General features: G+C 42.1%; 1 protein-coding gene across 4 annotated transcripts in view; it reads right to left on the minus strand.

Annotated features, from left to right (window-relative positions):
- Erap1 (endoplasmic reticulum aminopeptidase 1) overlaps positions 1-6,539 on the minus strand; it is a 37,947-nt gene extending 31,408 nt beyond the window's left edge. The window contains exon 1 of one of the 4 annotated variants that reach the window (XM_040728928.1): positions 6,404-6,539. The gene's annotated coding sequence lies outside the window, so the exon portion shown is untranslated. Of the gene's footprint in view, positions 1-5,890; positions 6,245-6,403 lie in introns of those variants that run through there. The other 3 variants (XM_040728929.1, XM_040728927.1, XM_040728930.1) reach the window with 3 other exon arrangements.
- Between the last annotated feature and the right edge of the window lie 10,605 nt (positions 6,540-17,144).

Raw genomic sequence — 17,144 nt, forward strand, 5'->3', positions numbered from 1 at the left:
CTAGATGGCTTCAGTGCAGAATTCTACTAGAAATTTAAAGAACAGCTAATACCCATATTCCTCAAAGTGTTCCATACAATAGAAGCAGAAGGGTCATTGCCAAACTCTTTTTATGAGGCTATAATTACCTTGGTACCCAAACCACACAATGGCAAAACTAAGAATGGGAACTACAGACAAATATCCCTCATGAACTTTGATGCAAAAATACTCAACAAAATACTGGTAAATTGAATCCAAGAAAAATCATCCAACATGATCAAGTAGGTTTCATCCCAGGGATGCAGGGATGGTTCAAAATACGAAAATCCATCAATGTAATCTACCCTACACACAAACTGAAAAAGAAAAATCACATGATCATCTCACTAGATGCTGAAAAGTCTTCAGTAAAAGCTAACACACCTTCATAATAAAGGTCTTGGAGAGATCAGGGATACAAGAAGCATACCTAAATATGATAAAAGCAATATACAGTAAACCAACAGTCAACATCAAACTAAATGGAGAGAAACTCAATACAATTCCTCTAAAATTAGTAACAAGACATGGTTGTCCACTCTCTTCATATGTCTTTAATAATGTACTTGAAGTTCTAGCATGATAAGGAACTATAAGTATACACTTGATAAGGGTATTAGTGACTATTGTGAGACAGTACTTACAAGAGAAACTGGCAAACCAGGCTAGTCTCAACAGCTGTCTGAGACCCGACCAGAACCCCGAAGAAAGAGGGCTAGTGCCTCTCTCCTCAGACCTTTATTCCGCATGACCATACACATCTGTAGTCACACCCAAAATGGGCATGATCAGAGACACGGGTGCGTAGGTCTCTCCCTACACTAGTTATAGCAATAAGACAACAAAAAGAGATCAAGAAGATATAAATTGGAAAGGAATAAGTCAAACTTTCACTATTTTCAGATGATATGGTAGTTTACATTAGTGATCCAAAAAATTGGACCAGGGAACTCCTACAGCTGATAAACACCTTCAATAAAGTGGCAAGATACAAGGTTGACTCGAAAAAAAAAACAGTAGCCTTCCTATATATAGATGGTAAATGGGCTGAGAAAGAAATGAGAGAAACATCTCCCTTTACAATAGCCTCTAATAACATGAAATATCTTGGGATAACTCGAACCAAACAAATGAAAGACCTGTATGACAAGAACTTTAAGTCTTTAAAGAAAGAGATTAAAGAAGATAAAAGAAAATGGAGGAAAGATCTCCCATGATCTTGGATAGGTAGGATCAACATAGTAAAAATGACAATCTTACCAAAAGCAGTCTACAGATTGAATGAAATCCCCATCACAATTCTTTACAGACCTTGGAAGAACAATACTCAGCTTTATATGGAAAAACAAAAGATCCAGGATAGCCAAAACAACCCTGTACAATAAAGTAACTTTGGAGGCATCACCAATTCCTGGACTTCAACCTCCACTATAAAAGCTATAGTAATGAAACAGTTTGGTATTGACACAAACATAGACAGGTAGACCAACGGAATCAAATTGAAAACCCTAATACTAACTCACATACCCACAAACACCTGTTGTTTTGACAAAGTAGCAAAAAATTATACAATGGGAAAAAAAGCATCTTCAACAAATGGTGCTGGCATAACTAGATGCTGACATGTAGAAGATTGAAGATAGATCTATATCTATCACCATGCACAAAACTTAAGTCCAAATGAATCAAAGACCTCAACATAAATCCAGCCACACTAAACCTCTTAGAAGAGACAGTGGGAGATACTCTTGAGCAAATTGGTACAAGAGAATGCTTCCTGAACATAACACCAGTAGCACAGACACTGAGACTGACAATAAATGAGACCTTCTGAAACTGAGAAGCTTCTGGAAGGCAAAGGACACAGGCAACAAGACAAAACAGCAGCCCACAGAATGGGAAAAGATATTCACCAACCCCACATCTGACAGAGGGCTGATTTCCAAAATATACAAAGAACTCAAGAAGTTAGTCATCAAAACACCAAATAATTCAATTAAAAAGTAGGGTACAGAACTAAATACAGAATTCTCAATAGAGAATCTAAAACAACTGAAATACTCATTGCTCAATATCCTTATCTATTATAGAAATGCAAATCACTCTGAGCTACCATATTACTCCTGTCAGAATGGTTAAAATCAAAAACACCAATGACAGTTTATGTTGGAGAATATGTGGAGAAAGGGGAACACTCCTTCATTGCTGGTGGGAGTGCAAATTCATACAGCCACTTTGGAAATCAGCTTGGCAGTTTCTGAAAATGGGAATCAGTATACCACAAGATCCAGAAATTCCACTCTTACGCATATACCCAAAAGATGCCCATTCATACAACAAGAACATCTGTTCCACTATGTTAACAGCAGCCTTATTTGTAATAGCCAGAACCTGGAAGCAACCTATATGCCCCTCAACTGAAGAGTAGATAAAGAAAATGTGGTACATTTACAGAATGGAGTACTACTCAGAGGAAAAAAAAATGAAATCTTGAAATTTGCAGGCAAATGGATAGAACTAGAAGAAACCATCTGGAGTGAGGTAACCCAGTCACAAAAAGAGAAACATGGTATGTACTCTCTCATATATGAATATCAGACATAGAGCAAAGGATTACCAGCTTACAATCCACACCCCCAGAGAAGCTAGGAAAGAAGGAGGACCCTAAGAGAGACATACACGGTCCCTCCTAACCAAACTGGGAGCATGGGGTGAGGGGGATGGGGGGAAGTTAGGAGAAAGAGAAGCGGAGAAGAGGAGGAGGAAAACATGAGAGATCAGGAAGACTGAGTTGGGGAACATACAGGAGAGCAAGCAATGAGATACCTTGATAGAGGGAGCCTAGGTTTAAAAAAAATCTGGCACTCGGGAAATGTCCAGAGATCCACAAGATGAACCCAAAGAGTCTATGCAATAGAGGAGAGGCTACCTTAAATGCCCTTCCCCAATAATGAGATTGATGCCATCCTAGAGTCTTTTCCAGTAGTTGATGGAAGCAGAAGCAAAGACCCATAGCTAAGCACTGAGCCGAACTCCTGGAATCCAGTTGTAGGTTAGGAGGACTGATGAGCAAATGGGTCAAGACCATGCTGGGGAAACCCACAGAAACAGCTGACCTGAGCAAGTGGGAGCTCATTGACCCCAGTCTACAGTTGGGGAACTAGCATGGTACAGAACCAGGACTCCTCCTCAATGTGGGTGTCAGTTAGGAGGCCTGGGCAGTCTATGTGGCCTCTGACAGTGGAACAGTATTTATCCCTAGCGCACAAATAGACTTTGGGGCCCATTCCCCAGGAGGGATACTCTCTCAGCTTAGATACACAGGGAAAGGCCTAGGTCCAGCCCCAAATGATGTGACAGACTTTGATTATCCCCCATGAAAGGCTTCACCCTCCCTGATGAGTGGATGGGGTGGTCTGTGGGGGACATGGGAGGACAGAAGAGAGAGGGAACTGGAATTGATTTGTAAAATAAGATTGTTTCTAATTTAAATAAAATTATATATATATATGTAATAAAGAATGCGGTATGAATGCTGTAGGTTTAAACAGGCAAGCACAGGAAAAGTCCCCAACATTCTTGGACAGTCCAGGAGGAGATGCAAAAACTGCAAGTCACTTTGAGTTGACAAAAAGGTGTGGTGAGGCCTCAGATGGGCTCATAATAGGGCGAGAGAGAATACTGCTGTGTCTCAAGGCTTCAGTGCCAGGAAACCAAAATGGGGTGTAATAGGGACAGCACAAATGACAATGCTTATCCATGCAAGGTCAGGGGACAAATGAGGCAAACTCCCATAAGTTCTTGGTCTTTCCTAAAAAGAAAATTATCTATCCTATATTTTGACCTAATCTAAGGGAAGAAGTTTATAATTATCAATAACCATTAAAAGTCACTGAATTTTGTGTTCTGTTGAACCCTATGAAGACTTCTGTCTCGGAACCTGTAACATTTTGGTGGACTCGATTATTTTTCAGGTCTTTCTTTTCTAAAACAGCTTTCCAGAGGACTCCTTCCTTTGTATGCCACAAATGCTCACTGGATGTAGGAACTCATTCACTGAAATGCAGACTCTCCTGCATGAGCAGACTGAAAAACATCTCTAAAGCAGTCTTCAAAGGCTTCCCTCCCTCTAGACTGTTAGTCAGGCAATGAGGCTATCTCCAGTCTGAGAATCAAGGCCCCACCCAGGCACCCCATCCCACCACAATCCTATTAGACATTTGGGTTTTTTTTCTGTTCTGACAATGTACCAGGAATTTTTTTTCTTTCTGCACCTCTTCCTGGGATTCCATCCCTCTCAACACCTTTCTCCTGTCTTTTAAGGTTCAGTTCAAATAGACATCCCTGAGAAACCTTCCTGGAATATTCCAGGCACACATAGCTACTTCTTTGCCCTGCCCCCACCCTGTGCTTTCTGAGTTCCTCTCATAGCATTTCCCTAGTCCTGCCTCTTAAGGCTGTCATTGATGCACTTGTGATAAATGCCTTCAGCACTGGGAGCTGAGGGAGGTCGATAATCATCTATCTTCACATTTCCCACAGCACCTAAAAGTACATCTCGCACATGAGAGAGGCTTGATACAATTTAGCGTAGTGAGAGTATTTCACTGTTAAAATTATTTGGATAATCTCAACCAGTCTGAGGTCATGTTCCAGTATGTTTAGCTCTTTCCTTTAAAAAGTAGTTGTTCTCATCTTGTCTAAGTGTTCCATTTAACACAGTATTTCACAGCTCCGAATGATCTTCTAAGACATGGCTTTATTCAGCATGCTCTAAGAGTGACTTATGGTCAGAAATCTTCCTAAAACAATAATTTATTCAATATATGCAACTGCTTCACTAACATTTAAATAAACAGGAGAAAAATACTAACCTGTGATAAAACATCAGCAGTACTGGACATTTGTCATCTTGATCTAGTAGTTTATAATTCAAACACACACACACACACACTATATATATATATATATATATATATATATACACACATATAGGCAAAAAATACAATCTGTCTTTTAGTCTTTGCTTCAACACTGACTATATGACCTTGGTCAGGTTACTTTAGTTTTGGTTTCATTTTCTTTATGTGTAAAATGAGCAATAATACCTCCCTCGAAGGTTGCTGTAAAGATCAAGTAAGTTTAAATTTTTTCAGTAATGAATTACACAAATATTTCCTAAGAGCCTATTTATGGCCTTTGTAGTTTTCAGAACCCTGCAAAATACTTTCCTTTTCCATATGATGAAACTAAAGAATTGTCCATTGTTAATGTGCAGCAGGCTCTATCACCTAACTTTAACTCGAGCCAGAAGAGTCTGCCATTTTAGAAATCTTGTTTCAGGTGTCTGTCCTGACTTGACTTGTCAAGCTCCTCAAGGCAGTAAAGGCAACTGTTTGGATGATTTCCCATTTGTATTAGGACAATCAATACAAAACAAACTAACAGTTAGGAAACATGCACTTGCTAACTTCCCCCAGTATAATCCAAACTTTCCTAAACAGTAGAGTTAACAAGAACTAAAAATGATCCATCACTTCTGGCAAATTATCTCAATATGGACTTAAATATGTGTAAATATACTAGGATTTTTGTATTAGTTCCACCTCAAAAAACTGCCACTTCAAGGTACATTTCCAAATCTGGGCAGGAAAGGGCTGGAGGTAGGAGCTGTGACAACTGTGGCCAATTTAAAAAGTGTTTTAATTCTTGACCATATGGAGCTGACAGTAATTCTGGCATTCAAAAGAGAAGCAGTTTTCTTTCCAAACCCGAGTTACTCAAAGAACCACCATCAAGAGCTTCAGAAAGTGTGTGTTCCCTTGCCCCTTTCCTTTCTCTTATGAAATTAACCACTCTGGCAGCTTACCTTGTGAGTGAAGCGCCCAGAAAAGGCACTCACTCGCTTTGCTTTACTTCTGTAAAGGTCACATTGCTGGTGGGGATTAGGCAGAGCCGGTTGCAGCGGGGAAAGGAGCCTGAGAGAGAGAGCTGGCCTTCCTGACACCACCCGCTCTCCTCAGTGGCCCCTCGCTAGGGGCATCGTCAAGGCGCCCCGCTTGGCCGGTTCCCAAGGCTCAGGGTCCTCCCTGGTCGCCGCTCTGCCTAGGGGGAAGCAGCGGCTGGCCAGCCTCCAGCTGCGAGGCGGAGCGTGGTCAGAGGCCGGCCGGCCAGCCTGCGGCACCCGAGCCGGGGTACGCGGGCCTCACGGCCTTCGCCTTCCGGGCCGCCTGCCGGGTCCCCAGCACGCTGTGGACTCCCCACCCGACCCACCGCGCGGGTCTTGCGGGCTGGAGCCTGGGTCCCAGCCCGGTAGAGCCCTTCCTCCGCGGCCCCCCACCCCGTGTGCCGCCGGCCAGCCCGGCCGAGTCGCCTGCCTCACCTTAACACCGCCGCGCCGAGCGAAAGTGAAAGCGGAGCGGGACGGCGGCGGGCGGCGAGGGCGCCTGGGGCCGAGGGCGGCTGCAGGGCCGGGTTAGCCCCAACCCGGGCGCCAAAGGAGCCGATCCCGGTACGGCCTAGCCAGGGCTGCTGCGGCCCTGGGCCCACATTGAGGGACCCGGACTGGGAAAGAACGCTGCGGGGCTGGTGGGCATCACCCAGCAGGGAGGCGCACCGCAGTGTGGTTTTCTTCGTGTGTCTTACGGGGTGTTTGCGAACTTCACTGACAGAGGAAACGCTGGAACGTGCAAAGTTGGTGCTCAGTTGGGACATTCAAACCGGCTTTGCCCGCCTTCTCCATTGGGTGGAGAAGATGTTCACCACTTCCTCTCTGCTAGAGACTGAAGCTTTGCCCCAGCCCCCGCCCTCCCCAAAGAAAAAAACCCTCACAGCCTAGAAGTCCCCTGTTGTAAAATTCTGAGGGCCCTGGGGTTTTCTAGGCAGTGTGGGTACTTTAGGTGCGGTTTTGGGGTGTTTGTGTTTGTGTGCCTGTGTGTGGGGTGGGGTGGGGTGGGTGGCTGTTGATTAGAGATGGCCTCCAAAATCCCTAAGAAAGAAACTGCATTACACGTTGTCTGCTTCCCCTCATTTTAACACCACCTAGGGGTTTGTCGTTACTGTTTGTTTGTTTTTCCTGAAGTACCATAAAAGCACAGTTTTAATAGGAGGCAATAAAACAAATCTATTCAAATTGACCAAAGGCCTGTTGCCCATTAAAAACTTGACACCCAAAGTCTCTGACCAGAACTTTCAATGCATTTTTTTCAAATTTGTGGCTCTCTTTTGCAAAAAGAAAAAAAAAGTGTACCACCTGGAATATTTTGTATTATAAAATTTAATGGCCAGGAGTCGGTGGTGTACACCTTTAATCCCAGTACTCAGGAGGCAGAGGCAGGAGGATCTCTGTGAGTTCGAGGCCAGCCTGATCTACAAAGAGAGTTCTAGGACAGTCTCCAAAACAAGACAGAGAAACCCTGTCTCAAAAAACAACAACAACAAAAATTAATACTCTATTCCAGATTCAAATAGAGAGGGAATATGTTTTTTATTAAAATTAAGCAGGGTTATGTGTGTAAGCATTTGGGGCAGATGGGATGGGACAGCTATTCTGGCACTACAACGTCACAGAATGCTGAGTGTTACAACTCCAAAGGAAAGGTATCCTGGAGCTTGGGAGCCAAGAAATACCACAGTAAGCAGCTTACAGCCCTGTTTCAGGGAAGGTTTCCCCAGTGTATCAGCTCTGCTCCAGCAGGACAGGGCTTCCCCAGAGAAATTGTTATGGTTCAGCTCTGCTCCCCTGGAGAGTGGAGAGCTGAGTTTAACAACCCTGCTCTGCCAGGGGAAGGTTTCCCCAGCCAAAGTGTTACAGCCTTGCTCTGCTCCCCTCTGCCCAGGGTCATCTCTGCTCCACCCCAAAAGAAGGTCTCACCAACCTCATTCAAGAGATTTATGGAGGGGAAGAATCCAGGAGAGTGACTGCCTCTGCTGGGGTGGAAGGAGGCAGCAGGACAGCTGCAAGCAGAACAGATGCAGGGTTTACATAGGGATTCTTAGGGGCAGAGTTTGTCTAGGAAGATTTCCAGGGTAAGAATTGGTTAGATTTCAATCCCTGAACTTAGGATGACTAGATCACCTGTTCAGAGATTGGTTAGTTTTCTCCACAGGTTTAGGGTCAGATTTGGCTCTGGTTTCAGGACCAAAGTGTGTTACTTTCATTGATCCTCTTTAGCTTTTTGGCTCTAGTTTCAGAGCCAGGGTGTATTTCTTTGGTTCCAGGGCCAAAGTGTGTTTCCTTGGCACTAGTTTCAGGGTCAGGGTGCATTTCTTTGATTCTGGATGCAGGGTCAAAGTGTATTTCTTTGGCTCAGCTCAGGATGTGTTTCTTTGGCTGGGCCTTTTTCCCTACAATGTGGGCTTCTGAAACTGGTAATTTCTATGATCACATGATGATTTGCATCACTGAGTAGCTCTATCTTTAAAGTCACCAGGCATCTTAAAGAATTCAAAGATACCTTAGCTTGTTTTGTCTTTTATTTGTTTTTATTTTACTGTTTTATGTGATGGTTTCCCTTTTGTTACTAGTAAATTTCCTTTTTACATCAATCTATTCGTACAATCTTTCCTCCCTCCCTGCTGCCCCTTCCTCCCTTCCCCCTCCTCCCTTCATTCTCAATAAGGCTTGTGGATGCTAGACAGGTCCTCAACCACTCAACTATACCCATAGACATAAAGACATTTCTTGAAGATCAGGTTAATAGAAGAAAATGGGCCAACAGTCACTTCAAAATGCAGGAGGAAGCAGCTGCCTCTGTGTGAACTGAAAGAGCTGGCCAATGATCAAGGAAAAGGTAACAGCACTGGAAAAAACTCCGGCAAGCGCAGCTTCAGGTGAGCTTGGGTCTCCTTGGGGACACTCACCATCCTCTGCCCAACACCCATCTCCTCCATCTTCCGGCCCGCTCCTGGCATCCAGAAGACCCACCCACACAGGAAAGACAGCCTTTCCAGGCCCCAAACTCCAGCGATCCCAGCTTCAGGCCTCAACCTCCAGCGACCCCAGCTTCAGCTTCAGGAAGGAAGGAGACCAGTGGAGATGGAAAGACCCCACCAGCACCCACTGGAAGAAGAGATGGGAAGAAGACAGAATAAGAGCTCACTCAGCAATAGAAAGACCAACATGACTCCACCAGAATCTAGGGAACTAACACCAGCAAGACCTGAAAAGCACTACATAGACAAAGCAGAGGAGACAGACCTTAAAAATTATTTTATGAAGATGATAGAGACCCTCAAAGAAGAAACGAGGAAATCCCTTAAAGAAATAGAAGAAAAAACTAACAAAAAATCCATGAAATGGGGGAAAATTTCCAGAAATAAACAAATCTCTCAAAGAATCTAAAGAGCACTGAGAAAAAACAAACAAAAAAATGAAGGAAACAACTCAAACAGTTGAAGGATTGAAAGCTGAAATAATAAAGAAAGTACAGAACAAGGGGATGCTGGAAATAGAAAAGCTGGGTAAACGATCAGGAACTACAGATGCAAGTATCACCAATAGAATACAAGAGATAGAAGAGAGAATCTCAGGTGTTGAAGACTCATTAGAGGACACAGAGTCCTCAACCAAAGAAAATCTCAAAACCAACAAATCCCTAACACAAAATATCCAGGAAATATGGGACACCGTGAAGAAGCCAAACCTGAGAATAATAGGTATAGAAGAAGGCAAAGAAATACAGCTCAAAGGCACAGAAAACATATTCAACAAAATCATAGAAGAAAACTTCCCTAACCTAAAGAAGGATATGCCTATGAAAATACAAGAATCTTACAGAACACCAAATAGGCTGGACCAGAAAAAGAAGTTATCTCACCATATAATAATCAAAACATCAAACCTACAGAATAAAGAGAAAATATTAAGAGCAGCTGAAGAAAAAACCAAGTAACATATAAAGGCAGACCTATCTGAATTACACCTGACTTCTCAATGGAAAGGATGAAAGCCAGAAGATCCTGGACAGATGTCCTACAAACGCTAAGGGAACAAGGATGCCAGCCCAGACTACTATATCCAGCAAAGCTTTCAATTACCATAGATGGAGAAAACAAAATATTCCATGACAAAGCCAGATTTAAACAATACGTATCCATGAATCCAGCTCTACAGAAAGTGCTAGAAAGAAAACCTAGAGCCAAGGAAGATAACTATACTCACAAAGACACAGGCAATATATAATCACACTTTACAAAACACCAAAAGAAAAAGGGAGGAGAAACTACACAAAATAACTTCACTACCAATAAATCAAGCACAAACAAGAATCATCAATCAATGATCATTGATATCCCTCAATGTCAACAGCCTCAACTTGCCTATAAAAAGACACAGACTAGCAGAATGGATATGAAGACAGAACCCATCCTTCTGCTGCATACAAGAAACACATCTCAACATCAAAGACAGACGGTATCTCAGAGTAAAGGGTTGGGAAAAGATTTTCCAATCAAACTGACCCAAGAAACAAGTGGGTGTAGCAATCCTAATATCTAACAAACTAGACTTCAAATTAAAATCAATCAAAAGAGATGAAGAAGGACACTACATATTCATCAAAGGAAAGTCCATCAAGATGAAGTCTCAATTTTAAACATCTACACCCCAAATACAAAGGCACCTACATTTGTGAAAGAAACATTATTAAAGCTCAAATTGCGCATAAAATCTCACACACTAATAGTAGGAGACTTCAACACTCTGCCCTCACCGCTAGACAGGACCTCCAGACAGAAACTTAACAAAGAAACAAAAGAACTTATAGAAGTTATGACCCAACTGCGTTTAACAGACATCTATAGAACATTCCACCCAAACACAAAAGGATATACCTTCTTTTCAGCGCCACATGGAACCTTCTCTAAAATTGACCACATAATAGGAAACATAGCAAATCTCCACAGATACAAAAAAATTGGAATAACCCCCTGTATCTTATCAGACTACCATGCATTAAAATTAGAATTCAACAATAACACAAATTGCAAGGTAACAGCACTGTCCGCTAACTCTGGTTCAGAATTATTTATACTCAGTTACACTGACTGGTTTAGACTTTAGAATCAAAGAGCAGTACAATGTAGAGTGTAAGAGTAGATTTAGCAGCATTGACTTCTAGTTCCAAATACTACTTGAGATTTTTGAAAACACTCACCTTAGAACTCAGATTTTAAATTTTAAGTTCAGATATAGACTTGTTGTGCCCAAATTCTGAACCCCAAAATCGCCAAGAGGCCTATTTCCATGCAAAAGCAAAGAGTCTTTTATTGTAGACATTTAATGAGCTAACCCCATTAGCTCGGGCCCTTCACCCTGCCACCATGGCGAATGGCTGGAGAAAGACCCCCAAGCAACCTTGGGGCAGGGATTTTTTTTTTTTTTTTGGTTTTACGAGACAGTGTTTCTCTGTGTTTTTTTGGAGGCTATCAGTCCAGCCTGTCCTCGAACTCACAGAGATCCACCTGCCTCTGCCTCCCGAGTGCTGGGATTAAAGATGTGTGCCACCACAGCCCAGCTGGGGCATGGATCTTAAAGGGCAGCATAAGGGGAGTGTCTAGGGTTATGAAACAGTCTCAGGATTGGTGTGCTTCCAGGTTTGGGTGACCTGCCCTGTGTTGATTGGTCAACTGGTTGTTATGGCCCATAGGCCCTCCCAGGACGGTTGCTATGCTCTGCAGGTCACTGTTGTGCACTGTCCATAAAGCACACCCAGAGCCGTAAAGCACAGCCCTGCCAGCTAACTTTGAATTGGCTCCTTGCCATGAGGAGGGCATTTGACCTTAGTGACCAGGACAGGAGCAGCAAGGTCATGCAAGCACATGTTAGCCTGTAATGACTGCTAAAATGGAGGACTGGCCACTACAGACTCTGTGAAAAGAAAACTACCAAAGTTAGTAATAGTCAGAGAGAAAAATAAAGAACACCTAAGTTTGTGACTTATGTTAATGCCACCAATCAAGAATAAGACCACTACTACAGTTTAAAGCCAAGTTTGAAGCAAACTCTAACTAAATATTGGCTAGGTGATGGGCTCTAACTTGGTCCATACCTATGCTCCTGGGAAATAAACCAGAATCAACTATGGCAAGGGCTTGAGAAGGAAAACCCGTAATAAATTGCATTTCTCATCAGGTCCAATCAAGGGCAAGCATACATCCTCATGTATTTCCTGCCTATGTACCTCTTGCCTACATGTGATCAAGGACATCCAGTGCAGACGGGTCAAACAAACTTGCTTAAGGGAGTGACAGCATGTGGCTTGTTATCTCCCATAAACAATAGCCTCCAGTATTTCAGGAGCTATCTATCTTTGGTCAAGGGCTTGCAGATCAGAGGCATTTTTGTTTCCTGGACCTCAGAGGCATAGCAATTAAAACTTAATATGTAGCTTTTTCTCTCACATTTACCTACCATTAATTACTGTTTGAATGCAAATTGCAGCTCACTTGCTCACTTGTTCTCTCTGTCTCTGCCTTTCTGTCTGTATCTCTGTCTGCCTGTCTCTCTCCCAACCCCAGTATCTTTCTAGCAACCTTATAATGTAGTTACCAAATTTTGTAGTTGAGAAGACAGAGACTGGCAGTTTGCTCAGTCAAAGAGAAACTACTGAAACCCATTTTGATTACATATAGTTCTATTCACTCTGAGTCACTTTTTCCCCCATCAAATCTGTTTCCTTGGCTAGTTCTTATTCACTCCTTCTTCTTACTCGCCTCACCTCTATGCCATCCAGCACTTCTAACTTTTCTTCTACGGCCGGCTCCTATGAATGAACCTTCCTGAAAAACCTTTTTTAAATGACCAGATTTTTTTCCTGAGTGAGTACTGTGTTAAAATTTGATGTTGTGAAAAAAAAATACAGTCTTTAAGCACCCAGAGCTGTTTTTCACATACCCTAAATAGTCACTGTTGTTAGGCACAGTAGCATACTCTGAACAGCTGCCATGGACTTGGCAAGGCTCCTCATCCTGTGAGTACACAGCTTTGACCTCCTGAATCCTCACAGCAGAAAAGAGGAAGTCCAAAGAATGATAATCTTTTCTTTTTAAAACCACTTCAATACTGAAAATATACAAAACTTCCCCTGGCATTTTATTGGCCAGAGCAAGGAGTACTTTTAAAAGGAATCATTCTGTTTAGCATAAAGTGTAGTAAGACCAGTTGAGCGCATCCATTTCTGGGGGCTTTTCACTGTCCTTAGTCCACAGTGAGCTGGCAAAGGGGGCGGCACAGCCCCTTAAGCTTGAGCTGTTGAAACAGGTGCAGATTGGGAGCATTACAGTGATCAACTGTTGTTGTTGCCTTACCCAATACGAACAAGTGTCATTCAGTTTTTCTCTAATTGAGTCTCTTCTGCCTTAAGTTTTTTGTCAGTTGATGCCAAAATTTGACTTCTTTTAATTGATTACCAACATTGTTGCCATTTTACCAATATTTCTACTATCCTTTTGGATGCAAAGCCCTACTCGGAAGCATGAATCAGAGAAGAGGCAAAATAAGTAAGACTGCCCTGATAACAGGGATAACTTCACCATCCATTCATTCCTTGCCTCCTGCTTCTGATGACCCCTGCTGGATATGTGTGTAATTTTCTACAATGAACAAACTGAGGGATTGAAATGGTAGGTGACCTGCTAGGAGCAGCCACATATCAGAGCTGGACTTAAAGTAGAGCCGGGTCAAAGGGAGCAGAAAGAGCAAACAAAATTCTGAAGGCCTCTGTGACAGTTCACCCTGTCAGTTTGGCTGGTGTGCTTGTTTGAATGAAAATGGTCCCCATAGGCTCATATATCTGAGAGCTTGGTCCCCAGTTGATGCAACTATTTGGGAAGGATAAAGTTTTACTGGAGTAATTGTGTAACTGGGGGTGGGTTTTGAGGTTTCAAAAGCCTGCACAATCCCTAGTTAGCTCTTTCTGCCTCATTATCTCAAGATGCTCGAACGCCATCCCTGCTGCCTGATGGCCATGCATGACCTCATCCTCTGAAACTATGAGACACCTTTCCTTGGCCATGGTGTCTTCACAGCAATGGAAAATTAACTAAGACATCTGGATTGAGAATTGCCTAAGACACGAGCAAAGCCCATTTCTAAGTATCTCTTTAAGGAAGAATTTACTAAAGTGGAAAATGTCACTCAGTACAGGTGGTGCTCAATTCTATCAACTAAGAGGCAGGGTGGGATAAAAAGGAGAAAGCGAGAGCATCCAGAAGCAAGACATTCGATTTCCTGACTCTATGCACTGCTTCATTCTTCCATGTCCTCCTTGCCATAACGAACTGAAGCATTAAAAGCTGAATACAATAAAATTTCCAAGTTGCTTTCCCAGGTCTTAGTAATACACCCTATCTTATTCACTCATGGTAAGTAGGCTGTACTCTTAGACTTTGCAATGAAGACAAATAATATATTCTTTTCTAATTCACCCAACTCAGGCCAGGCATTAAGAAGAGCACCATAAAAGGTAGCAGTAGATACTAGCCTTCTTAGGAATCACATGTTGAGGCACCAAGGCTATTCTAGAATTTCCAGAACCAATGGGTCCTGAAACACAGTGTAGGTGCTGTTGTTACAGGGAAATCAGTGTTCCTTTCTTAGTCTTATTAATCGAAGATTTTTTTTGGTTTTTCGAGACAGGGTTTCTCTGTATTGTTTTGGAGGCTATCGGTCCAGCCCAGCCTTGAACTCACAGAGATCCACCTGCCTCTGCCTCCCGAGTGCTGGGATTAAAGGCGTGCGCCACCACTGCCTGGCAATAGAAGATTTTTTAAATGGACTCAGCTAGAAGCTCAAGGACCATTTTATTAGTCTGAAAGAAAAACAACAGGCTGGAGAGATTGCTCAGAGTTTAACAGCGCTCTGTTCTTTCAGAGGTACTGAGTTCAATCCCGAGAAACCACAACCATGTAAGCCACAAGCCTCACAACCATCTATAATGAAATCTAGTACCCTCTTCTGGTGTGTAGGCATACATCCAGACAGAACACTGTAGACATGATAAATAAATACAATCTTAAAAAAGAAAGAAAGAAAAATAGAAAAAGAAATACAACAGGAAGGCAAGCTGAAAATCTTGGCAGCTACCAGAAGGAAGAAGATGAAGGAGACAAGGCCATTCCTTTTAAATTAGCTGTGGAGGTCCAAAGCAGCTATAGAAAGCAGCTGTATGGCTTACTCAAAGAAGGCATGAGAAATCAAGAGTATCAGAGAAAGCATGCCTAATATTTACCTCTGGTTATGCTGGAGAGATGGCTCTGTGGTTAAGAGTACTGCCTGCTCTTCCAGAGGACCTAGGTTGAATTTCCAAAACTACATGGCAGCTCACAACTGTCTGTAACTCCAAATCCAGGGGATCTGAAATACTCATGTAGGCAAAACATCAATGCACATAAAATTTAATGTATTAAAGAAAGATTTTTCTCTGATATCTGAACAAGAGATAAAAAGGGGAAAAAGGACAAGTGAGAACTCAGGAAAGCAAGTAGGCTCAGTGGTGGTAAAGTTCTGAGAACAACCACACTGGGGAAGGAGCTCTGGGAAGTACAGGTACATTCTCTCATTAAGGGGATAACTACTCTTCTCAAACCCTCAGCACATCTTTAGGTGAATCCACCTTCCTTTAGAAACTAGTCTCCTGACTGGGTGATTGACCGGCTCCAGATAGAATAGCTCTTAAGAGAGGTGGTAATAATATGTAATGTTCTAATCATTAGGGCATATCAGGAGGCCATGTTTCTACTGGGGTTAGACGTAGAACTCAGATTCCATTCTTCTGACCAGTAGGAAGTAATTTTCCCCTAATTGACCTCCACAAAGCCCAGAAAGTTATACCTTTTTATGTGAAAATCCTAAGGAGGGAAAAGCTGTTGCTTTCCTTCCTAGTGTGGTGAGGTGGGGTCCAAAGCTATGAGAGAGATTTTCATTCTCCATGGCCTCTAGGCCAGCTAATGACTGTCTATCTACCTAAGACTCTAAGCACTGATTATGTGTTTCATATTTCCTTCCCATTCTCAATCATTCATTCCATTATACTTGCCATGAGGGAAGTCATATCTCTATTTCTAGTAGCCTGTAAGAACAGAGGAATCTCCTATGTATCTTTTCCCAGTCATTCTGTATTCTTGTTGGTTTTTTTTGTTTTTGTTTTCACTCCTTTCAACAAGAAAATAAATCATAATTATAATTTTTAATTTAAATTTCTTTCATTGTCAATGAGACTGAACACACTATACACCAAACATATGTTTATCGAAGATGCTTTTGCTTTTATTTTTTCTTTTCATGATTGCATATTTGTGTTTGTTGCCCACATATCTACTGGGAAATTGATATTTGGTTATATAAATATTATCTCTCACTCACCAGAAAAGACAATCTCGTTAAAATGCAAAATATGACTGTTGGTAGGCTTTTCTGTTGCAAGTATGTCTGGATGAATCATATGAAGCTCATAATATGTAGAATTGTGCCTGCTCTGTTGCAACATTTGACATTTCCCATCAACTCAAAAATTTAGTTCATTGTATATATTGCCAATCTGAACACATTAAAGATTATATCCAAGCTTTTTTGCTTCATAAACTTACCTCACATACAGTAGTTGTTCAAAAACACTGTGTTCTCTCTCTGGGAGTAAGCATTCATTTGCAAATTGCATAGTTGTCTATATTTTAAGGGAGGATCCTTATTTTATTTGCAATGTGTCTGACAGGTGAATAAGCCAGAAATCAACAGGCCCTTGGAAAGAAGTACTAACTATAACCCAACAGAAAAGGAAAATTGTTTGGAAATGAATATTTAAAAGATAGGATATATACATGTATGTTATAATTGTGTAGCTTGGTCTTCTTGTGGGACTCCTAACCATAGAAATAGTGGCTGTCTCTGACACTTTGTCAGCTTTTGGAACTCTATTTCTCATACTGGGTTGCCTTTTTTCAGCCTTAATACAAAGGGTGGGGGTGCTTAGTCTTACTTCAACTTAATATGCCATGTGTTGTTGATATCTATAGAAGTCCTGCTCTTTTTTGAATAGAAACCAGGAAGGAATGGATGTGGTGGACTGGGGAGGCAGAGAGAAGTGAGGGGAGGGGCTGGCAGAAGAGGATGGAGGGAAACTTTG

This window comes from Mesocricetus auratus, unplaced genomic scaffold, assembly GCF_017639785.1.
Source record: "Mesocricetus auratus isolate SY011 unplaced genomic scaffold, BCM_Maur_2.0 Super-Scaffold_100020, whole genome shotgun sequence".
Taxonomy (NCBI): domain Eukaryota; kingdom Metazoa; phylum Chordata; class Mammalia; order Rodentia; family Cricetidae; genus Mesocricetus; species Mesocricetus auratus.